A 24,827-nucleotide genomic window follows, 5' to 3' on the forward strand; every position below is an offset into this window, starting at 1 on the left:
ATAGTACCAAGTGGCTCCTGCAATCTGCCATCAAAAAGTTGGCAGGCGAGTTTTGTTTTCCGGGGAAAAGCGCCGTTGTTTGTGTTTGGGGGCATGTGGCTGGGAGTGGCCGGCTGGCTCCTTAGAACCCACGATACGCAGGATGGTTCCAAGACCAGAGGTGGCACCAGTTCCAAGTCGGGCTGGTTTGATAGTACCACGTGCGGCCTGCAATCTGCCATCGAGAAGCGGGGCAGCTTACTTTTGTTTGCCAGGGAAACGGGCCGAGGTTTGTATCTCGGGGCCTATGGCTGGGAGTGGCCGGCTGGCTCCTTAGAATCCACGATACGCAGGATGGTTCCCCGACACAAGGTGGCACCAGTGCCAAGTCAGTCTGGTTTGATAGTACCAAGTGCGTCCTGCAATCTGCCATCCAGAAGCGGGGCAGCTTAATTTTGTTTGCCAGGGAAACGGGCCGAGCATTGTGTCTGGGGGCCTATGGCTGGGAGTGACCGGCTGGCTCCTGAAAAGCTACGATAGGCAGGATGGTGACGAGACCCATGGTGGCGCCAGTGTCAAGTTGGGCTGGTTTGATAGTACCAAGTGGATCCTGAAATCTGCCATCAAAAAGTTGGCAGGCGAGTTTTGTTTTCCAGGGAAAAGTGCCGTTGTGTGTGTTTGGGGGCCTGTGGCTGTGAGTGGCTGGCTGGCTCCTTAGAATCCACGATACGCAGGATGGTTCCCAGACCAGAGGTGGCACCAGTGCCAAGTCAGTCTGGTTTGATAGTACCAAGTGCGTCCTGCAATCTGCCATCCAGAAGCGGGGCAGCTTACTTTTGTTTGCCAGGGAAACGGGCCGAGGTTTGTGTCTGGGGGCCTATGGCTGGGAGTGACCGGCTAGGTCCTGAAAAGCTACGATAGGCAGGATGGTGACCAGACCCATGGTGGCACCAGTGCCAAGTTGGGCTGGTTTGATAGTACCAAGTGGCTCCTGCAATCTGCCATCAAAAATTTGGCAGGCGAGTTTTGTTTTCCAGGGTAAAGCGCCGTTGGTTGTGTTTGGGGGCATGTGGCTGGTAGTGGCCGGCTGGCTCCTTAGAACCCACCATACGCAGGATGGTTCCCAGACCTGATTTGGCACCAGTGCCAAGTCGGTCTGGTTTGATAGTACCAAGTGGTTCCTGCAATCTGCCATCCAGAAGCGGGGCAGCTTACTTTTGTTTCCCCGGGAAACGGGCCGAGGTTTGTGTCTGGGGGCCTATGGCTGGGAGTGACCGGCTGGCTCCTGAAAAGCTACGATAGGCAGGATGGTGACCAGACCCATGGTGGCACCAGTGCCAAGTTGGGCTGGTTTGATAGTACCAAGTGGCTCCTGGAATCTGCCATCAAAAAGTTGGCAGGCGAGTTTGGTTTTCCAGGGAAAAGCGCCGTTGTTTGTGTTTGTGGGCCTGTGGCAGGGAGTGGCTGGCTGGCTCCTTAGAATCCACGATACGCAGCATGGTTCCCAGACCAGAGGTGGCACCAGTGTCAAGTTGGGCTGGTTTGATAGTACCAAGTGCGTCCTGCAATCTGCCATCCAGAAGCGGGGCAGCTTACTATTGTTTGCCAGGGAAACGGGCCGAGGTGTGTGTCTGGGGGCCTATGGCTGGGAGTGACCGGCTGGCTCCTGAAAAGCTACGATAGGCAGGATGGTGACCAGACCCATGGTGGCACCAGTGCCAAGTTGGCTAGTTTGATAGTACCAAGCGGCTCCTGCAATCTGCCATCAAAAAGTTCGCAGGCGAGTTTTGTTTTCCAGGGAAAAGCGCCGTTGTTTGTGTTTGGGTGCCTGTGGCTGGGAGTTGCCGGCTGGCTAATTAGAATCCACGATACGCATGATGGTTCCCACACCCAAGGTGGCACCAGTGCCAAGTCGGGCTGGTTTGATAGTACCAAGTGCGTCCTGCAATCTGCCATCCAGAAGCGGGGCAGCTTACTTTTTTTTGCCAGGGAAACGGGCCGAGCATTGTGTCTGGGGGCCTACGGCTGGGAGTGACCGGCTAGGTCCTGAAAAGCTACGATAGGCAGGATGGTGACCAGACCCATGGTGGCACCAGTGCCAAGACGGGCTGGTTTGATGTTGCAAAGTGGCTCCTGCAATCTGCCATCCAGAAGCGGGGCAGCTTACTTTTATTTGCCAGGGAAACGGGCCGAGGTTTGTGTCTGGGGGCCTATGGCTGGGAGTGACCGGCTAGGTCCTGAAAAGCTACGATAGGCAGGATGGTGACCAGACCCATGGTGGCACCAGTGCCAAGTTGGGCTGGTTTGATAGTACCAAGTGGCTCCTGCAATCTGCCATCAAAAAGTTGGCAGGCGAGTTTTGTTTTCCAGGGAAAAGCGCCGTTGTTTGTGTTTGGGAGCCTATGGCTGTTAGTGGACGGATGGCTAATTGGAATCAACGATACGCAGGTTGGTTCCCAGACCCAAGGTGGCAGCAGTGCCAAGTCGGGCTAGTTTGATGGTGCAAAGTGGCTCCTGCAATCTGCCATCCAGAAGCGGGGTAGCTTACTTTTGTTTGCCAGGGTAACGGGCCGAGGTGTGTGTCTGGGGGCCTATGGCTGGGAGTGACCGGCTGGCTCCTGAAAAGCTATGATAGGCAGGATGGTGACCAGACCCATGGTGGCACCAGTGCCAAGTTGGGCTGGTTTGATAGTACTAAGTGGCTCCTGAAATCTGCCATCAAAAAGTTGGCAGGCGAGTTTTGTTTTCCAGGGAAAAGCGCCGTTGTTTGTGTTATAGGGCCTGTGGCTGGGAGTGTCCGTCTGGCTCCTTAGAATCCACGATACGCAGCATGGTTCCCAGACCAGAGTTGGCACCAGTGCCAAGTCGGGCTGGTTTGATAGTACCAAGTAGCTCCTGCAATCTGCCATCAAGAAGTTGGCAGGTGAGTTTTGTTTTCCAGGGAAAAGCGCCGTTGTTTGTGTTTGGGGGCCTGTGGCTGGGAGTGGCCCCCTGGCGACTTAGAATCTACGTTACGCAGCATGGTTCCCAGAGCCAAGGTGGCACCAGTGCCAAGTTGTGCTGGTTTGATAGTACCAATTGTCTCCTGCAATCTGCCATCAAAAAGTTGGCAGGCGAGTTTTTTTTTTCCAGGGAAAAGCGCCGTTGTTTGTGTTTGGGGGCCTGTGGCTGGGAGTGGCCGGCAGGATCCTTAGAATCCACGATACGCAGGGTGGTTCCCAGACCTGAGGTGGCACCAGTGCCAAGACGGGCTAGATTGATTGTGCAAAGTGGCTCCTGCAATCTGCCATCCAGAAGCGGGGTAACTTACTTTTGTTTGCCAGGGAAACGGGCCGAGGTTTGTGTCTGGGGGCCTATGGCTGGGAGTGACCGGCTGGCTCCTGAAAAGCTACGATAGGCAGGATGGTTACCAGACCCATGGTGGCACCAGTGCCAAGTTGGGCTGATTTGATAGTACCAAGTGGCTCCTGCAATCTGCCATCAAAATGTTGGCAGGCGAGTTTTGTTTTCCAGGGAAAAGCGCCGTTGTTTGTGTTTGGGGGCCTGTGGCTGGGAGTGGCCGGCTGGCTAATTAGAATCCACGATACGCAGCATGGTTCCCAGACCAGAGGTGGCAAAAGTGCCAAGTCGGGCTAGTTTGATGGTGCAAAGTGGCTCCTGCAATCTGCCATCCAGAAGCGGGGCAGCTTAATTTTGTTTGCCAGGGAAACGGGCCGAGGTTTTTGTCTGGGGGCCTATGGCTGGGAGTGACCGGCTGGCTCCTGAAAAGCTATGATAGGCAGGATGGTGACCAGACCCATGGTGGCACCAGTGCCAAGTTGGGCTGGTTTGATAATACCAAGTGGCTCCTGCAATCTGTCATCAAAAAGTTGGCAGGCGAGTTTTGTTTACCAGGGAAAAGCGCCGTTGTTTCTGTTTGGGGGCCTGTGGCTGGGAGTGGCCGGCTGGCTCCTTAGAATCCACTATACGCAGCATGGTTCCCAGACCAGAGGTGGCACCAGTGCCAAGTCGGGCTGGTTTGATGTTGCAATGTGGCTCCTGCAATCTGCCATCCAGAAGCGGGGCAGCTTACTTTTGTTTGCCAGGGAAACGGGCCGAGGTGTGTGTCTCGGGGCCTATGGCTGGGAGTGACCGGCTGGCTCCTGAAAATCTACGATAGGCAGGATGGTGACCAGACCCATGGTGGCACCAGTGCCAAGTTGGGCTGGTTTGATAGTACCAAGTGGCTCCTGCAATCTGCCATCAAAATGTTGGCAGGCGAGTTTTGTTTTCCAGGGAAAAGCGCCGTTGTTTTTGTTTGGGGGCCTGTGGCTGGGAGTGGCCGGCTGGCTCCTTAGAATCCACGATACGCAGGATGGTTCCCAGACCAGAGGTTGCACCAGTGCCAAGTTGTGCTGGTTTAATAGTACCAAGTGCGTCCTGCAATCTGCCATCCAGAAACGGGGCAGCTTACATTTTTTTGCCAGGGAAACGTGCCGAGGATTGTGTCTGGGGGCCTATGGCTGGGAGTGACCGGCTGGCTCCTGAAAAGCTACGATAGGCAGGATGGTGACGAGACCCATGGTGGCACCAGTGCCAAGTTGGGCTGGTTTGATAGTACCAAGTGGCTCCTGCAATCTGCCATCAAAAAGTTGGCAGGCGAGTTTTGTTTTCCAGGGAAAAGCGCCGTTGTTTGTGTTTGGGGGCCTGTGGCTGGGAGTGGCCGGCTGGCTCCTTAGAATCCACGATACGTAGGATGGTTCCCAGACCTGAGGTGGCACCAGTGCCAAGTCGGGCTGGTTTGATGGTGCAAAGTGGCTCCTGCAATCTGCCATCCAGAAGCGGGGCAGCTTACTTTTGTTTGCCAGGGAAACGGGCAGAGCTTTGTGTCTGGTGGCCTATGGCTGGGAATGACCGGCTGGCTCCTGAAAAGCTACGATAGGCAGGATGGTGACCAGACCCATGGTGGCACCAGTGCCAAGTTGGGCTGGTTTGATAGTACCAAGTGACTCCTGAAATCTGCCATCAAAAAGTTGGCAGGCCAGTTTTGTTTTCCAGGGAAAAGTGCCGTTGTGTGTGTTTGGGGGCCTGTGGCTGGGAGTGGCCGGCTGCCTCCTTAGAATCCACGATACGCAGGATGTTTCCCAGACCAGAGGTGGCACCAGTGCCAAGTCGGGCTAGTTTGATAGTACCAAGTGGTTCCTGCAATCTGCCATCCAGAAGCAGGGCAGCTTACTTTTGTTTGCCAGGGAAAAGGGCCAAGGTTTTTGTATGGGGGCCTATGGCTGGGAGTGACCGGCTGGCTCCTGAAAAGCTACGATAGGCAGGATGGTGACCAGACCCATGGTGGCACCAGTGCCAAGTTGGCTGGTTTGATAGTACCAAGCGGCTCCTGCAATCTGCCATCAAAATGTTGGCAGGCGAGTTTTGTTTTCCAGGGAAAAGCGCCGTTGTTTGTGTTTGTGGGCCTGTGGCTGGGAGTTGCCGGCTGGCTAATTAGAATCCACGATACGCAGCATGGTTCCCACACCCAAGGCGGCACCAGTGCCAAGTCGGGCTGGTTTGATAGTACCAAGTGCGTCCTGCAATCTGCCATCCAGAAGCGGGGCAGCTTACTTTTTTTTGCCAGGGAAACGGGCCGAGAATTGTGTCTGGGGGCCTACGGCTTGGAGTGACCGGCTAGGTCCTGAAAAGCTACGATAGGCAGGATGGTGACCAGACCCATGGTGGCACCAGTGCCAAGTTGGGCTGGTTTGATAGTACCAAGTGGCTCCTGCAATCTGCCATCCAGAAGCGGGGCAGCTTAATTTTGTTTGCCAGGGAAACGGGCCGAGATTTGTGTCTGGGGGCCTACGGCTGGGAGTGACCGGCTGGCTCCTGAAAAACTACGATACGTAGGATGTTTCCCAGACCTGAGGTGGCACCAGTGCCAAGTGGGGCCAGTTTGATAGTACCAAGTGGCTCCTGCAATCTGCCATCCAGAAGCGGGGCAGCTTAATTTTGTTTGCCAGGGAAACTGGCCGAGCTTTCTGTCTGGGGGCCTATGGCTGGGAGTGACCGGCTGGCTCCTGAAAAGCTACGATAGGCAGGATGGTGACCAGACCCATGGTGGCACCAGTGCCAAGTTGGGCTGGTTTGATAGTACCAAGTGGCTCCTGCAATCTGCCATCAAAAAGTAGGCAGGCGAGTTTTGTTTTCCAGGGAAAAGCGCCGTTGTTTGTGTTTGGGGGCCTGTGGCTGGGAGTGGCCGGACGGCTACTTAGAATCCACGATACGCAGGATGGTTCCCAGACCCAAGGTGGCACCTGTGCCATGTCGGGCTGGTTTGATGTTGCAAAGTGGCTCCTGCAATCTGCCATCCAGAAGCGGGGCAGCTTACTTTTGTTTGCCAGGGAAACGGGCCGAGGTTTGTGTCTGTGGGCCTATGGCTGGGAGTGACCGGCTAGGTCCTGAAAAGCTACGATAGGCAGGATGGTGACCAGACCCATGGTGGCACCAGTGCCAAGTTGGGCTGGTTTGATAGTACCAAGTGGCTCCTGCAATCTGCCATCAAAAAGTTGGCAGGCGAGTTTTGTTTTCCAGGGAAAAGCGCCGTTGTTTGTGTTTGGGAGCCTGTGGCTGTTAGTGGACGGATGGCTAATTGGAATCCACGATACGCATGTTGGTTCCCAGACCCAAGGTGGCAGCAGTGCCAAGTCGGGCTAGTTTGATGGTGCAAAGTGGCTCCTGCAATCTGCCATCCAGAAGAGGGGTAGCTTACTTTTGTTTGCCAGGGAAACGGGCCGAGGTTTGTGTCTGGGGGCCTATGGCTGGGAGTGACCGGCTGGCTCCTGAAAAGCTATGATAGGCAGGATGGTTACCAGACCCATGGTGGCACCAGTGCCAAGTTGGGCTGGTTTGATAGTACTAAGTGGCTCCTGCAATCTGCCATCAAAATGTGTGCAGGCGAGTTTAGTTTTCCAGGGAAAAGCGCGGTTGTTTGTGTTATAGGGCCTGTGGCTTGGAGTGGCCAGCTGGCTCCTTAGAATCCACGATACGCAGCATGGTTCCCAGACCAGAGGTGGCACCAGTGCCAAGTCGGGCTGGTTTGATAGTACCAAGTAGCTCCTGCAATCTGCCACCCAGAAGCGGGGCAGCTTACTTTTGTTTGCCAGGGAAACGGGCCGAGCTTTGTGTCTGGGGGCCTATGGCTGGGAGTGACCGGCTGGCTCCTGAAAAGCTACGATAGGCAGGATGGTGACCAGACCCATGGTGGCACCAGTGCCAAGTTGGGCTGGTTTGATAATACCAAGTGGCTCCTGCAATCTGCCATCAAAATGTTGGCAGGCGAGTTTTGATTTCCAGGGAAAAGCGCCATTGTTTGTGTTTGGGGGCCTGTGGCTGGGAGTGGCCGGCTGGCTCCTTAGAATCCACGATACGCAGCATGGTTCCCAGACGCAAGGTGGCACCAGTGCCAAGTCGGGCTGGTTTGATAGTTCCAAGTCTTTCCTGCAATCTGCCATCAAGAAGTTGGCAGGGGAGTTTTGTTTTCCAGGGAAAAGCACCGTTGTTTGTGTTTGGGGGCCTGTGGCTGGGAGTGGCCCCCTGGCGACTTAGAATCTACGTTACGCAGCATGGTTCCCAGAGCCAAGGTGGCACCAGTGCCAAGACGGGCTGGTTTGATAGTACCAAGTGTCTCCTGCAATCTGCCATCAAAAAGTTGGCAGGCGAGTTTTGTTTTCCAGGGAAAAGCGCCGTTGTTTGTGTTTGGGGGCCTGTGGGTGGGAGTGGCCGGCTGGATCCTTAGAATCCACGATACGCAGGATGGTTCCTAGACCTGAGGTGGCACCAGTGCCAAGACGGGCTAGATGGATTGTGCAAAGTGGCTCCTGCAATCTGCCATCCAGAAGCGGGGTAACTTACTTTTGTTTGCCAGGGAAACGGGACGAGGTTTGTGTCTCGGGGCCTATGGCTGGGAGTGACCGGCTGGCTCCTGAAAAGCTACGATAGGCAGGATGGTGACCAGACCCATGGTGGCACCAGTGCCAAGTTGGGCTGATTTGATAGTACCAAGTGGCTCCTGCAATCTGCCATCAAAATGTTGGCAGGCGAGTTTTGTTTTCCAGGGAAAAGCGCCGTTGTTTGTGTTTGGGGGCCTGTGGCTGGGAGTGGCCGGCTGGCTCCTTAGAATCCACGATACGCAGCATGGTTCCCAGACCAGAGGTGGCACCAGTGCCAAGTCGGGCTGGTTTGATGTTGCAAAGTGGCTCCTGCAATCTGCCATCCAGAAGCGGGGCAGCTTACTTTTGTTTGCCAGGGAAACGTGCCGAGCATTGTGTCTGGGGGCCTATGGCTGTGAGTGACTGGCTGGCTCCTGAAAAGCTACGATAGGCAGGATGGTGACCAGACCCATGGTGGCACCAGTGCCAAGTTGGGCTGGTTTGATAGTACCAAGTGGCTCCTGCAATCTGCCATCAAAAAGTTGGCAGGCGAGTTTTGTTTTCCAGGGAAAAGCGCCGTTGTTTGTGTTTGGGGGCCTGTGGCTGGGAGTGGCCGGCTGGCTCCTTAGAATCCACGATACGTAGGATGGTTCCCAGACCTGAGGTGGCACCAGTGCCAAGTCGGGCTGGTTTGATGGTGCAAAGTGGCTCCTGCAATCTGCCATCCAGAAGCGGGGCAGCTTACTTTTGTTTGCCAGGGAAACGGGCAGAGCTTTGTGTCTGGTGGCCTATGGCTGGGAATGACCGGCTGGCTCCTGAAAAGCTACGATAGGCAGGATGGTGACCAGACCCATGGTGGCACCAGTGCCAAGTTGGGCTGGTTTGATAGTACCAAGTGGCTCCTGAAATCTGCCATCAAAAAGTTGGCAGGCCAGTTTTGTTTTCCAGGGAAAAGTGCCGTTGTGTGTGTTTGGGGGCCTGTGGCTGGGAGTGGCTGGCTGGCTCCTTAGAATCCACGATACGCAGGATGGTTCCCAGACCAGAGGTGGCACCAGTGCCAAGTCGGGCTAGTTTGATAGTACCAAGTGGTTCCTGCAATCTGCCATCCAGAAGCAGGGCAGCTTACTTTTGTTTGCCAGGGAAACGGGCCAAGGTTTTTGTATGGGGGCCTATGGCTGGGAGTGACCGGCTGGCTCCTGAAAAGCTACGATAGGCAGGATGGTGACCAGACCCATGGTGGCACCAGTGCCAAGTTGGCTAGTTTGATAGTACCAAGCGGCTCCTGCAATCTGCCATCAAAATGTTGGCAGGCGAGTTTTGTTTTCCAGGGAAAAGCGCCGTTGTTTGTGTTTGGGGGCCTGTGGCAGGGAGTTGCCGGCTGGCTAATTAGAATCCACGATACGCATGATGGTTCCCACACCCAAGGTGGCACCAGTGCCAAGTCGGGCTGGTTTGATAGTACCAAGTGCGTCCTGCAATCTGCCATCCAGAAGCGGGGCAGCTTACTTTTTTTGCCAGGGAAACGGGCCGAGCATTGTGTCTGGGGGCCTACGGCTGGGAGTGACCGGCTAGGTCCTGAAAAGCTACGATAGGCAGGATGGTGACCAGACCCATGGTGGCACCAGTGCCAAGTTGGGCTGGTTTGATAGTACCAAGTGCGTCCTGCAATCTGCCATCCAGAAGCGGGGCAGCTTAATTTTGTTTGCCAGGGAAACGGGCCGAGATTTGTGTCTGGGGGCCTATGGCTGGGAGTGACCGGCTGGCTCCTGAAAAGCTACGATACGTAGGATGCTTCCCAGACCTGAGGTGGCACCAGTGCCAAGTGGGGCCAGTTTGATAGTACCAAGTGGCTCCTGCAATCTGCCATCCAGAAGCGGGGCAGCTTAATTTTGTTTGCCAGGGAAACTGGCCGAGCTTTCTGTCTGGGGGCCTATGGCTGGGAGTGACCGGCTGGCTATTGAAAAGCTACGATAGGCAGGATGGTGACCAGACCCATGGTGGCACCAGTGCCAAGTTGGGCTGGTTTGATAGTACCAAGTGGCTCCTGCAATCTGCCATCAAAAAGTAGGCAGGCGAGTTTTGTTTTCCAGGGAAAAGCGCCGTTGTTTGTGTTTGGGGGCCTGTGGCTGGGAGTGGCCGGACGGCTAATTAGAATCCACGATACGCAGGATGGTTCCCAGACCCAAGGTGGCACCAGTGCCAAGACGGTCTTGTTTGATGTTGCAAAGTGGCTCCTGCAATCTGCCATCCAGAAGAGGGGTAACTTACTTTTGTTTGCCAGGGAAACGGGCTGCGGTTTGTGTCTGGGGGCCTATGGCTGGGAGTGACCGGCTGGCTCCTGAAAAGCTACGATAGGCAGGATGGTGACCAGACCCATGGTGGCACCAGTGCCAAGTTGGCTAGTTTGATAGTACCAAGCGGCTCCTGCAATCTGCCATCAAAAAGTTGGCAGGCGAGTTTTGTTTTCCAGGGAAAAGCGCCGTTGTTTGTGTTTGGGGGCCTGTGGCTGGGAGTTGCCGGCTGGCTAATTAGAATCCACGATACGCATGATGGTTCCCACACCCAAGGTGGCACCAGTGCCAAGTCGGGCTGGTTTGATAGTACCAAGTGCGTCCTGCAATCTGCCATCCAGAAGGGGGGCAGCTTACTTTTTTTTGCCAGGGAAACGGGCCGAGCATTGTGTCTGGGGGCCTACGGCTGGGAGTGACCGGCTAGGTCCTGAAAAGCTACGATAGGCAGGATGGTGACCAGACCCATGGTGGCACCAGTGCCAAGTTGGGCTGATTTGATAGTACCAAGTGGCTCCTGCAATCTGCCATCCAGAAGCGGGGCAGCTTAATTATGTTTGCCAGGGAAACGGGCCGAGATTTGTGTCTGGGGGCCTATGGCTGGGAGTGACCGGCTGGCTCCTTAGAATCCACGATACGCAGCATGGTTCCCAGACGCAAGGTGGCACCAGTGCCAAGTCGGGCTGGTTTGATAGTTCCAAGTCTTTCCTGCAATCTGCCATCAAGAAGTTGGCAGGGGAGTATTGTTTTCCAGGGAAAAGCGCCGTTGTTTGTGTTTGGGGGCCTGTGGCTGGGAGTGGCCCCCTGGCGACTTAGAATCTACGTTACGCAGCATGGTTCCCAGAGCCAAGGTGGCACCAGTGCCAAGACGGGCTGGTTTGATAGTACCAAGTGTCTCCTGCAATCTGCCATCAAAAAGTCGGCAGGCGAGTTTTGTTTTCCAGGGAAAAGCGCCGTTGTTTGTGTTTGGAGGCCTGTGGCTGGGAGTGGCCGGCTGGCTCCTTAGAATCCACGATACGCAGGATGGTTCCCAGACCCAAGGTGGCACCAGTGCCAAGACGGGCTAGTTTGATGGTGCAAAGTGGCTCCTGCAATCTGCCATCCCGAAGCGGGGTAACTTACTTTTGTTTGCCAGGGAAACGGGACGAGGTTTGTGTCTCGGGGCCTGTGGCTGGGAGTGACCGGCTGGCTCCTGAAAAGCTACGATAGGCAGGATGGTTACCAGACCCATGGTGGCACCAGTGCCTAGTTGGGCTGATTTGATAGTACCAAGTGGCTCCTGCAATCTGCCATCAAAAAGTTGGCAGGCCAGTTTTGTTTTCCAGGGAAAAGTGCCGTTGTGTGTGTTTGGGGGCCTGTGGCTGGGAGTGGCCGGCTGCCTCCTTAGAATCCACGATACGCAGGATGTTTCCCAGACCAGAGGTGGCACCAGTGCCAAGTCGGGCTAGTTTGATAGTACCAAGTGGTTCCTGCAATCTGCCATCCAGAAGCAGGGCAGCTTACTTTTGTTTGCCAGGGAAAAGGGCCAAGGTTTTTGTATGGGGGCCTATGGCTGGGAGTGACCGGCTGGCTCCTGAAAAGCTACGATAGGCAGGATGGTGACCAGACCCATGGTGGCACCAGTGCCAAGTTGGCTGGTTTGATAGTACCAAGCGGCTCCTGCAATCTGCCATCAAAATGTTGGCAGGCGAGTTTTGTTTTCCAGGGAAAAGCGCCGTTGTTTGTGTTTGTGGGCCTGTGGCTGGGAGTTGCCGGCTGGCTAATTAGAATCCACGATACGCAGCATGGTTCCCACACCCAAGGCGGCACCAGTGCCAAGTCGGGCTGGTTTGATAGTACCAAGTGCGTCCTGCAATCTGCCATCCAGAAGCGGGGCAGCTTACTTTTTTTTGCCAGGGAAACGGGCCGAGAATTGTGTCTGGGGGCCTACGGCTGGGAGTGACCGGCTAGGTCCTGAAAAGCTACGATAGGCAGGATGGTGACCAGACCCATGGTGGCACCAGTGCCAAGTTGGGCTGGTTTGATAGTACCAAGTGGCTCCTGCAATCTGCCATCCAGAAGCGGGGCAGCTTAATTTTGTTTGCCAGGGAAACGGGCCGAGAGTTGTGTCTGGGGGCCTACGGCTGGGAGTGACCGGCTGGCTCCTGAAAAACTACGATACGTAGGAAGTTTCCCAGACCTGAGGTGGCACCAGTGCCAAGTGGGGCCAGTTTGATAGTACCAAGTGGCTCCTGCAATCTGCCATCCAGAAGCGGGGCAGCTTAATTTTGTTTGCCAGGGAAACTGGCCGAGCTTTCTGTCTGGGGGCCTATGGCTGGGAGTGACCGGCTGGCTCCTGAAAAGCTACGATAGGCAGGATGGTGACCAGACCCATGGTGGCACCAGTGCCAAGTTGGGCTGGTTTGATAGTACCAAGTGGCTCCAGCAATCTGCCATCAAAAAGTAGGCAGGCGAGTTTTGTTTTCCAGGGAAAAGCGCCGTTGTTTGTGTTTGGGGGCCTGTGGCTGGGAGTGGCCGGACGGCTACTTAGAATCCACGATACGCAGGATGGTTCCCAGACCCAAGGTGGCACCTGTGCCAAGACGGGCTGGTTTGATGTTGCAAAGTGGCTCCTGCAATCTGCCATCCAGAAGCGGGGCAGCTTACTTTTGTTTGCCAGGGAAACGGGCCGAGGTTTGTGTCTGTGGGCCTATGGCTGGGAGTGACCGGCTAGGTCCTGAAAAGCTACGATAGGCAGGATGGTGACCAGACCCATGGTGGCACCAGTGCCAAGTTGGGCTGGTTTGATAGTACCAAGTGGCTCCTGCAATCTGCCATCAAAAAGTTGGCAGGCGAGTTTTGTTTTCCAGGGAAAAGCGCCGTTGTTTGTGTTTGGGAGCCTGTGGCTGTTAGTGGACGGATGGCTAATTGGAATCCACGATACGCATGTTGGTTCCCAGACCCAAGGTGGCAGCAGTGCCAAGTCGGGCTAGTTTGATGGTGCAAAGTGGCTCCTGCAATCTGCCATCCAGAAGAGGGGTAGCTTACTTTTGTTTGCCAGGGAAACGGGCCGAGGTTTGTGTCTGGGGGCCTATGGCTGGGAGTGACCGGCTGGCTCCTGAAAAGCTATGATAGGCAGGATGGTTACCAGACCCATGGTGGCACCAGTGCCAAGTTGGGCTGGTTTGATAGTACTAAGTGGCTCCTGCAATCTGCCATCAAAATGTGTGCAGGCGAGTTTAGTTTTCCAGGGAAAAGCGCGGTTGTTTGTGTTATAGGGCCTGTGGCTTGGAGTGGCCAGCTGGCTCCTTAGAATCCACGATACGCAGCATGGTTCCCAGACCAGAGGTGGCACCAGTGCCAAGTCGGGCTGGTTTGATAGTACCAAGTAGCTCCTGCAATCTGCCACCCAGAAGCGGGGCAGCTTACTTTTGTTTGCCAGGGAAACGGGCCGAGCTTTGTGTCTGGGGGCCTATGGCTGGGAGTGACCGGCTGGCTCCTGAAAAGCTACGATAGGCAGGATGGTGACCAGACCCATGGTGGCACCAGTGCCAAGTTGGGCTGGTTTGATAATACCAAGTGGCTCCTGCAATCTGCCATCAAAATGTTGGCAGGCGAGTTTTGATTTCCAGGGAAAAGCGCCATTGTTTGTGTTTGGGGGCCTGTGGCTGGGAGTGGCCGGCTGGCTCCTTAGAATCCACGATACGCAGCATGGTTCCCAGACGCAAGGTGGCACCAGTGCCAAGTCGGGCTGGTTTGATAGTTCCAAGTCTTTCCTGCAATCTGCCATCAAGAAGTTGGCAGGGGAGTTTTGTTTTCCAGGGAAAAGCACCGTTGTTTGTGTTTGGGGGCCTGTGGCTGGGAGTGGCCCCCTGGCGACTTAGAATCTACGTTACGCAGCATGGTTCCCAGAGCCAAGGTGGCACCAGTGCCAAGACGGGCTGGTTTGATAGTACCAAGTGTCTCCTGCAATCTGCCATCAAAAAGTTGGCAGGCGAGTTTTGTTTTCCAGGGAAAAGCGCCGTTGTTTGTGTTTGGGGGCCTGTGGGTGGGAGTGGCCGGCTGGATCCTTAGAATCCACGATACGCAGGATGGTTCCTAGACCTGAGGTGGCACCAGTGCCAAGACGGGCTAGATTGATTGTGCAAAGTGGCTCCTGCAATCTGCCATCCAGAAGCGGGGTAACTTACTTTTGTTTGCCAGGGAAACGGGACGAGGTTTGTGTCTCGGGGCCTATGGCTGGGAGTGACCGGCTGGCTCCTGAAAAGCTACGATAGGCAGGATGGTGACCAGACCCATGGTGGCACCAGTGCCAAGTTGGGCTGATTTGATAGTACCAAGTGGCTCCTGCAATCTGCCATCAAAATGTTGGCAGGCGAGTTTTGTTTTCCAGGGAAAAGCGCCGTTGTTTGTGTTTGGGGGCCTGTGGCTGGGAGTGGCCGGCTGGCTCCTTAGAATCCACGATACGCAGCATGGTTCCCAGACCAGAGGTGGCACCAGTGCCAAGTCGGGCTGGTTTGATGTTGCAAAGTGGCTCCTGCAATCTGCCATCCAGAAGCGGGGCAGCTTACTTTTGTTTGCCAGGGAAACGTGCCGAGCATTGTGTCTGGGGGCCTATGGCTGTGAGTGACTGGCTGGCTCCTGAAAAGCTACGATAGGCAGGATGGTGACCAGACCCATGGTGGCACCAGTGCCAAGTTGGGCTGGTTTGATAGTACCAAGTGGCTCCTGCAATCTGCCATCAAAAAGTTGGCAGGCGAGTTTTGTTTTCCAGGGAAAAGCGCCGTTGTTTGTGTTTGGGGGCCTGTGGCTGGGAGTGGCCGGCTGGCTCCTTAGAATCCACGATACGTAGGATGGTTCCCAGACCTGAGGTGGCACCAGTGCCAAGTCGGGCTGGTTTGATGGTGCAAAGTGGCTCCTGCAATCTGCCATCCAGAAGCGGGGCAGCTTACTTTTGTTTGCCAGGGAAACGGGCAGAGCTTTGTGTCTGGTGGCCTATGGCTGGGAATGACCGGCTGGCTCCTGAAAAGCTACGATAGGCAGGATGGTGACCAGACCCATGGTGGCACCAGTGCCAAGTTGGGCTGGTTTGATAGTACCAAGTGGCTCCTGAAATCTGCCATCAAAAAGTTGGCAGGCCAGTTTTGTTTTCCAGGGAAAAGTGCCGTTGTGTGTGTTTGGGGGCCTGTGGCTGGGAGTGGCTGGCTGGCTCCTTAGAATCCACGATACGCAGGATGGTTCCCAGACCAGAGGTGGCACCAGTGCCAAGTCGGGCTAGTTTGATAGTACCAAGTGGTTCCTGCAATCTGCCATCCAGAAGCAGGGCAGCTTACTTTTGTTTGCCAGGGAAACGGGCCAAGGTTTTTGTATGGGGGCCTATGGCTGGGAGTGACCGGCTGGCTCCTGAAAAGCTACGATAGGCAGGATGGTGACCAGACCCATGGTGGCACCAGTGCCAAGTTGGCTAGTTTGATAGTACCAAGCGGCTCCTGCAATCTGCCATCAAAATGTTGGCAGGCGAGTTTTGTTTTCCAGGGAAAAGCGCCGTTGTTTGTGTTTGGGGGCCTGTGGCTGGGAGTTGCCGGCTGGCTAATTAGAATCCACGATACGCATGATGGTTCCCACACCCAAGGTGGCACCAGTGCCAAGTCGGGCTGGTTTGATAGTACCAAGTGCGTCCTGCAATCTGCCATCCAGAAGCGGGGCAGCTTACTTTTTTTGCCAGGGAAACGGGCCGAGCATTGTGTCTGGGGGCCTACGGCTGGGAGTGACCGGCTAGGTCCTGAAAAGCTACGATAGGCAGGATGGTGACCAGACCCATGGTGGCACCAGTGCCAAGTTGGGCTGGTTTGATAGTACCAAGTGCGTCCTGCAATCTGCCATCCAGAAGCGGGGCAGCTTAATTTTGTTTGCCAGGGAAACGGGCCGAGATTTGTGTCTGGGGGCCTATGGCTGGGAGTGACCGGCTGGCTCCTGAAAAGCTACGATACGTAGGATGCTTCCCAGACCTGAGGTGGCACCAGTGCCAAGTGGGGCCAGTTTGATAGTACCAAGTGGCTCCTGCAATCTGCCATCCAGAAGCGGGGCAGCTTAATTTTGTTTGCCAGGGAAACTGGCCGAGCTTTCTGTCTGGGGGCCTATGGCTGGGAGTGACCGGCTGGCTATTGAAAAGCTACGATAGGCAGGATGGTGACCAGACCCATGGTGGCACCAGTGCCAAGTTGGGCTGGTTTGATAGTACCAAGTGGCTCCTGCAATCTGCCATCAAAAAGTAGGCAGGCGAGTTTTGTTTTCCAGGGAAAAGCGCCGTTGTTTGTGTTTGGGGGCCTGTGGCTGGGAGTGGCCGGACGGCTAATTAGAATCCACGATACGCAGGATGGTTCCCAGACCCAAGGTGGCACCAGTGCCAAGACGGTCTGGTTTGATGTTGCAAAGTGGCTCCTGCAATCTGCCATCCAGAAGAGGGGTAACTTACTTTTGTTTGCCAGGGAAACGGGCTGCGGTTTGTGTCTGGGGGCCTATGGCTGGGAGTGACCGGCTGGCTCCTGAAAAGCTACGATAGGCAGGATGGTGACCAGACCCATGGTGGCACCAGTGCCAAGTTGGCTAGTTTGATAGTACCAAGCGGCTCCTGCAATCTGCCATCAAAAAGTTGGCAGGCGAGTTTTGTTTTCCAGGGAAAAGCGCCGTTGTTTGTGTTTGGGGGCCTGTGGCTGGGAGTTGCCGGCTGGCTAATTAGAATCCACGATACGCATGATGGTTCCCACACCCAAGGTGGCACCAGTGCCAAGTCGGGCTGGTTTGATAGTACCAAGAGCGTCCTGCAATCTGCCATCCAGAAGGGGGGCAGCTTACTTTTTTTTGCCAGGGAAACGGGCCGAGCATTGTGTCTGGGGGCCTACGGCTGGGAGTGACCGGCTAGGTCCTGAAAAGCTACGATAGGCAGGATGGTGACCAGACCCATGGTGGCACCAGTGCCAAGTTGGGCTGATTTGATAGTACCAAGTGGCTCCTGCAATCTGCCATCCAGAAGCGGGGCAGCTTAATTATGTTTGCCAGGGAAACGGGCCGAGATTTGTGTCTGGGGGCCTATGGCTGGGAGTGACCGGCTGGCTCCTTAGAATCCACGATACGCAGCATGGTTCCCAGACGCAAGGTGGCACCAGTGCCAAGTCGGGCTGGTTTGATAGTTCCAAGTCTTTCCTGCAATCTGCCATCAAGAAGTTGGCAGGGGAGTATTGTTTTCCAGGGAAAAGCGCCGTTGTTTGTGTTTGGGGGCCTGTGGCTGGGAGTGGCCCCCTGGCGACTTAGAATCTACGTTACGCAGCATGGTTCCCAGAGCCAAGGTGGCACCAGTGCCAAGACGGGCTGGTTTGATAGTACCAAGTGTCTCCTGCAATCTGCCATCAAAAAGTCGGCAGGCGAGTTTTGTTTTCCAGGGAAAAGCGCCGTTGTTTGTGTTTGGAGGCCTGTGGCTGGGAGTGGCCGGCTGGCTCCTTAGAATCCACGATACGCAGGATGGTTCCCAGACCCAAGGTGGCACCAGTGCCAAGACGGGCTAGTTTGATGGTGCAAAGTGGCTCCTGCAATCTGCCATCCCGAAGCGGGGTAACTTACTTTTGTTTGCCAGGGAAACGGGACGAGGTTTGTGTCTCGGGGCCTGTGGCTGGGAGTGACCGGCTGGCTCCTGAAAAGCTACGATAGGCAGGATGGTTACCAGACCCATGGTGGCACCAGTGCCTAGTTGGGCTGATTTGATAGTACCAAGTGGCTCCTGCAATCTGCCATCAAAAAGTTGGCAGGCCAGTTTTGTTTTCCAGGGAAAAGCGCCGTTGTTTGTGTTTGGGGGCCTGTGGCTGGGAGTGGCCCCCTGGCGTTTTAGAATCTACGTTACGCAGCATGGTTCCCAGACCAGAGGTGGCACCAGTGCCAAGTCGGGCTGGTTTGATGTTGCAAAGTGGCTCCTGCAATCTGCCATCCAGAAGCGGGGCAGCTTACTTTTGTTTGCCAGGGAAACGGGCCGAGCATTGTGTCTGGGGGCCTACGGCTGGGAGTGACCGGCTAGGTCCTGAAAAGCTACGATAGGCAGGATGGTGACCAGACCCATGGTGGCACCAGTGCCAAGTTGGGCTGGTTTGATAGTACCAAGTGGCTCCTGCAATCTGCCATCCAGAAGCGGTTCAGCTTAATTTTGTTTGCCAGGGAAACGGGCCGAGATTTGTGTCTGGGGGCCTATGGCTGGGAGTGACCGGCTGGCTCCTGAAAAGCTACGATACGTAGGATGCTTCCCAGACCTGAGGTGGCACCAGTGCCAAGTGGGGCCAGTTTGATAGTACCAAGTGGCTCCTGCAATCTGACATCCAGAAGCGGGGCAGCTTAAATTTGTTTGCCAGGGAAACTGGCCGATTTTTCTGTCTGGGGGCCTATGGCTGGGAGTGACCGGCTGGCTCCTGAAAAGCTACGATAGGCAGGATCGTGACCAGACCCATGGTGGCACCAGTGCCAAGTTGGGCTGGTTTGATAGTACCAAGTGGCTCCTGCAATCTGCCATCAAAAAGTAGGCAGGCGAGTTTTGTTTTCCAGGGAAAAGCGCCGTTGTTTGTGTTTGGGGGCCTGTGGCTGGGAGTGGCCGGCTGGCTCCTAAGAATACACGATACGCAGGATGGTTCCCAGACCCAAGGTGGCAGCAGTGCCAAGTCGGGCTAGTTTGATGGTGCAAAGTGGCTCCTGCAATCTGCCATCCAGAAGAGGGGTAGCTTACTTTTGTTTGCCAGGGAAACGGGCCGAGGTTTGTGTCTGGGGGCCTATGGCTGGGAGTGACCGGCTGGCTCCTGAAAAGCTATGATAGGCAGGATGGTTACCAGACCCATGGTGGCACCAGTGCCAAGTTGGGCTGGTTTGATAGTACTAAGTGGCTCCTGCAATCTGCCATCAAAAAGTTGGCAGGCGAGTTTAGTTTTCCAGGGAAAAGCGCGGTTGTTTGTGTTATAGGGCCTGTGGCTGGGAGTGTCCGTCTGGCTCCTTAGAATCCACGATACGCAGCATGGTTCCCAGACCAGAGGTGGCACCAGTGCCAAGTCGGGCTGGTTTGATAGTACCAAGTAGCTCCTGCAATCTGCCACCCAGAAGCGGGGCAGCTTACTTTTGTTTGCCAGGGAAACGGGCCGAGCTTGTTGTCTGGGGGCCTATGGCTGGGAGAGACTGGCTGGCTCCTGAAAAGCTATGATAGGCAGGATGGTGACCAGACCCATGGTGGCACCAGTGCCAAGTTGGGCTGGTTTGATAATACCAAGTGGCTCCTGCAATCTGCCATCAAAAAGTTGGCAGGCGAGTTTTGTTTTCCAGGGAAAAGCGCCGTTGTTTGTGTTTGGGGGCCTGTGGCTGGGAGTGGCCGGCTGGCTCCTTAGAATCCACGATACGCAGCATGGTTCCCAGACGCAAGGTGGCACCAGTGCCAAGTCGGGCTGGTTTGATAGTTCCAAGTCTTTCCTGCAATCTGCCATCAAGAAGTTGGCAGGGGAGTTTTGTTTTCCAGGGAAAAGCGCCGTTGTTTGTGTTTGGGGGCCTGTGGCTGGGAGTGGCCCCCTGGCGACTTAGAATCTACGTTACGCAGCATGGTTCCCAGAGCCAAGGTGGCACCAGGGCCAAGACGGGCTGGTTTGATAGTACCAAGTGTCTCCTGCAATCTGCCATCAAAAAGTTGGCAGGCGAGTTTTGTTTTCCAGGGAAAAGCGCCGTTGTTTGTGTTTGGGGGCCTTTGGCTGGGAGTGGCCGGCTGGATCCATAGAATCCACGATACGCAGGATGGTTCCCAGACCTGAGGTGGCACCAGTTCCAAGACGGGCTAGATTGATTGTGCAAAGTGGCTCCTGCAATCTGCCATCCAGAAGCGTGGTAACTTACTTTTGTTTGCCAGGGAAACGGGACGAGGTTTGTGTCTCGGGGCCTGTGGCTGGGAGTGACCGGCTGGCTCCTGAAAAGCTACGATAGGCAGGATGGTGACCAGACCCATGGTGGCACCAGTGCCAAGTTGGGCTGGTTTGATAGTACCAAGTGGCTCCTGCAATCTGCCATCAAAATGTTGGCAGGCGAGTTTTGTTTTCCAGGGAAAAGCGCCGTTGTTTGTGTTTGGGGGCCTGTGGCTGGGAGTGGCCGGCTGGCTCCTTAGAATCCACGATACGCAGGATGGTTCCCAGAGCCAAGGTGGCACCAGTGCCAAGTCGGGCTGGTTTGATGGTGCAAAGTGGTTCCTTCAATCTGCCATCCAGAAGTGGGGTAGCTTACTTTTATTTGCCAGGGAAACTGGCTGAGGTTTGTGTCTGGGGGCCTATGGCTAGGAGTGACCGGCTGGCTCCTGAAAAGCTACGATAGGCAGGATGGTGACGAGACCCATGCTGGCACCAGTGCCAAGTTGGGCTGGTTTGATAGTACCAAGTGGCTCCTGCAATCTGCCATCAAAAAGTTGGCAGGGGAGTTTTGTTCTCCGGGGAAAAGCGCCGTTGTTTGTGTTTGGGGGCCTGTGGCTGGGATTGGCCGGCTGGCTCCTGAAAAGCTACGATAGGCAGGATGGTTACCAGACCCATGGTGGCACCAGTGCCAAGTTGGGCTGGTTTCATAGTACTAAGTGACTCCTGCAATCTGCCATCAAATGTTGGCAGGCGAGTTTTGTTTTCCAGGGAAAAGCGCCGTTGTTTGTGTTATAGGGCCTGTGGCTGGGAGTGGCCGGCTGGCTCCTTAGAATCCACGATACGCAGCATGGTTCCCAGACCAAAGGTGGCACCAGTGCCAAGTCGGGCTGGTTTGATAATACAAAGTAGCTCCTGCAATCTGCCATCCAGAAGCGGGGCAGCTTACTTTTGTTTGCCAGGGAAACGGGCCGAGGTTTTTGTCTCGAGGCCTATGGCTGGGAGTGACCGGCTGGCTCCTGAAAAGCTATGATAGGCAGGATGGTGACCAGACCCATGGTGGCACCAGTGCCAAGTTGGGCTGATTTGATAGTACCAAGTGGCTCCTGCAATCTGCCATCAAAAAGTTGGCCGGCAAGTTTTGTTTTCCAGGGAAAAGCGCCGTTGTTTGTGTTTGGGGGCCTGTGGCTGGGAGTGGCCGGCTGGCTCCTTAGAATCCACGATACGCAGGATGGTTCCCAGTCCAGAGGTGGCACCAGTGCCAAGTCGGGCTGGTTTGATGTTGCAAAGTGGCTACTGCAATCTGCCATCCAGAAGCGGGGCAGCTTACTTTTGTTTGCCAGGGAAAAGGGCCGGGGTGTGTTTCTGGGGGCCTATGGCTGGGAGTGACCGGCTGGCTCCTGAAAAGCTACGATAGGCAGGATGGTGACCAGACCCATGGTGGCACCAGTGCCAAGTTGGGCTGGTTTGATAGTACCAAGTGGCTCCTGCAATCTGCCATCAAAATGTTGGCAGGCGAGTTTTGTTTTCCAGGGAAAAGCGCCGTTGTTTGTGTTTGGGGGCCTGCGGCTGGGAGTGCCCCCTGGCGTCTTAGAATCTACGTTACGCAGCATGGTTCCCAGAGCCAAGGTGGCACCAGTGCCATGACGGGCTGGTTTGATAGTACCAAGTGGCTCCTGCAATCTGCCATTCAAAAGTTGGCAGGCGAGTTTTGTTTTCCAGGGAAAAGCGCCGTTGTTTGTGTTTGGGGGCCTGTGGCTGGGAGTGGCCGGCTGGCTCCTTAGAATCCACGATATGCAGCATGGTTCCCAGACCCAAGGTGGCACCAGTGCCATGACGGGCTGGTTTGATAGTACCAAGTGGTTCCTGCAGTCTGCCATCCAGAAGCGGGGCAGCTTACTTTTTTTTGCCTGGGAAACGGGCCGAGCTTTGTGTCTGGGGGCCTATGGCTGGGACTGACCAGCTAGGTCCTGAAAAGCTACGATAGGCAGGATGGTGACCTGCCCCATGGTGGCACCAGTGCCAAGTTGGGCGGGTTTGATCGTACCAAGTGGCTCCTGCAATCTGCCATCAAATATTGGCAGGCGAGTTGTGTTTTCCAGGGAAAAGCGCCGTTGTTTGTGTTTGGGGGCCTGCGGCTGGGAGTGGCCCCCTGGCGTCTTAGAATCTACGTTACGCAGCATGGTTCCCACAGCCAAGGTGGCACCAGTGCCATGACGGGCTGGTTTGATAGTACCAAGTGGCTCCTGCAATCTGCCATCAAAAAGTTGGCAGGCGAGTTTTGTTTTCCAGGGAAAAGCGCCGTTGTTTGTGTTTGGGGACCTGTGGATGGGAGTGGCCCCCTTGCGTCTTGGAATCATCGTTACGCAGGATGGTTCCCAGACCCAAGGTGGCACCAGTGCCAAGTCGGGCCAGTTTGATAGTACCAAGTGGCTCCTGCAATCTGCCATCCAGAAGCGGGGCAGCTTACTTTTGTTTGCCAGGGAAAAGGGCCGAAGTTTGTGTGTGAGGGTCTATTGTTGGGAGTGACCGGCTGGCTCCTGAACAGCTACGATAGGCAGGATGGTGACCAGACCCATGGTGGCACCAGTGCCAAGTTGGGCTGGTTTGATAGTACCAAGTGGCCCCTGCAATCTGCCATCAAAATGTTGGCAGGAGAGTTTTGTTTTCCAGGGAAAAGCGCCGTTGTTTGTGTTTGGGGGCCTGTGGCTGGGAGTGGCCGCCTGGCTCCTTAGAATCCACGATACGCAGGATGGTTCCCAGTCCAGAGGTGGCACCAGTGCCAAGTCGGGCTGGTTTGATAGTACCAAGTGCGTCCTGCAATCTGCCATCCAGAAGAGGGGCAGCTTACTTTTGTTTGCCAGGGAAACGGGCCGAGGATTTTGTCTGGGGGCCTATGGCTGGGAGTGACCGGCTGGCTCCTGAAAAGCTACGATAGGCAGGATGGTGACCAGACCCATGGTGGCACCAGTGCCAAGTTGGCTGGTTTGATAGTACCAAGCGGCTCCTGCAATCTGCCATCAAAATGTTGGCAGGCGAGTTTTGTTTTCCAGGGAAAAGCTCCGTTGTTTGTGTTTGGGGGCCGGTGGCTGGGAGTTGCCGGCTGGCGCCTTAGAATCTACGTTACGCAGCATGGTTCCCAGAGCCAAGGTGGCACCTGTGCCAAGACGGGCTGGTTTGATAGTACCAAGTGGCTCCTGCAATCTGCCATCAAAAAGTTGGCAGGCGAGTTTTGTTTTCCAGGCAAAAGCGCCGTTGTTTGTGTTTGGGGGCCTGTGGCTGGGAGTGGCCGGCTGGCTCCTTAGAATCCACGATACGCAGGATGGTTCCCAGACCAGAGGTGGCACCAGTGCCAAGTCGGGCTAGTTTGATGGTGCAAAGTGGCTCCTGCAATGTGCCATCCAGAAGCGGGATAGCTTACTTTTGTTTGCCAGGGAATAAGGCCGAGGTTTTTGTCTGGGGGCCTATGGCTGGGAGTGACCGGCTGGCTCCTGAAAAGCTACGATAGGCAGGATGGTGACCAGACCCATGATGGCACCAGTGCCAAGTTGGGCTGATTTGATAGTACCAAGTGGCTCCTGCAATCTGCCATCAAAAAGTTGGCAGGCGAGTTTTGTTTTCCAGGGTTAAAGCGCCCTTGTTTGTGTTTGGGGACCTGTGGCTGGGAGTGGCCGGCTGGCTCCTTAGAATCCACGATATGCAGCATGGTTCTCAGACCCAAGGTGGCACCAGTGCCATGTTTGGCTGGTTTGATAGTACCAAGTGGTTCCTGCAATCTGCCATCCAGAAGCGGGGCAGCTTACTTTTTTTTGCCTGGGAAACGGGCCGAGCTTTGTGTCTGGGGGCCTATGGCTGGGAGTGACCGGCTAGGTCGTGAAAAGCTACGATAGGCAGGATGGTGACCAGACCCATGGTGGCGCCAGTGCCAAGTTGGGCTGGTTTGATAGTACCAAGTGGCTCCTGCAATCTGCCATCAAAAAGTTGGCAGGCGAGTTTTGTTTTCCGGGGAAAAGCGCCGTTGTTTGTGTTTGGGGACCTGTGGATGGGAGTGGCCCCCTTGCGTCTTGGAATCATCGTTACGCAGGATGGTTCCCAGACCCAAGGTGGCACCAGTGCCAAGTCGGGCCAGTTTGATAGTACCAAGTGGCTCCTGCAATCTGCCATCCAGAAGCGGGGCAGCTTACTTCTGTTTGCCAGGGAAAAGGGCCGAAGTTTGTGTGTGAGGGTCTATTGTTGGGAGTGACCGGCTGGCTCCTGAACAGCTACGATAGGCAGGATGGTGACCAGACCCATGGTGGCACCAGTGCCAAGTTGGGCTGGTTTGATAGTACCAAGTGGCTCCTGCAATCTGCCATTAAACATTGCTAGGCGAGTTTTGTTTTCCAGGGAAAAGCTCCGTTGTTTGTGTTTGGGGGCCCGTGGCTGGGAGTTGCCGGCTGGCGCCTTAGAATCTACGTTACGCAGCATGGTTCCCAGAGCCAAGGTGGCACCATTGCCAAGACGGGCTGGTTTGATAGTACCAAGTGGCTCCTGCAATCTGCCATCAAAAAGTTGGCAGGCGAGTTTTGTTTTCCAGGGAAAAGCGCCGTTGTTTGTGTTTGGGGGCCTGTGGCTGGGAGTGGCCGGCTGGCTCCTTAGAATCCACGATACGCAGGATGGTTCCCAGACCAGAGGTGGCACCAGTGCCAAGTCGGGCTAGTTTGATGGTGCAAAGTGGCTCCTGCAATGTGCCATCCAGAAGCGGGATAGCTTACTTTTGTTTGCCAGGGAATTAGGCC

The sequence above is a fragment of the Melospiza melodia genome, chromosome 27 (assembly GCF_035770615.1).
Source record: "Melospiza melodia melodia isolate bMelMel2 chromosome 27, bMelMel2.pri, whole genome shotgun sequence".
In the NCBI taxonomy this organism is placed as follows: domain Eukaryota; kingdom Metazoa; phylum Chordata; class Aves; order Passeriformes; family Passerellidae; genus Melospiza; species Melospiza melodia.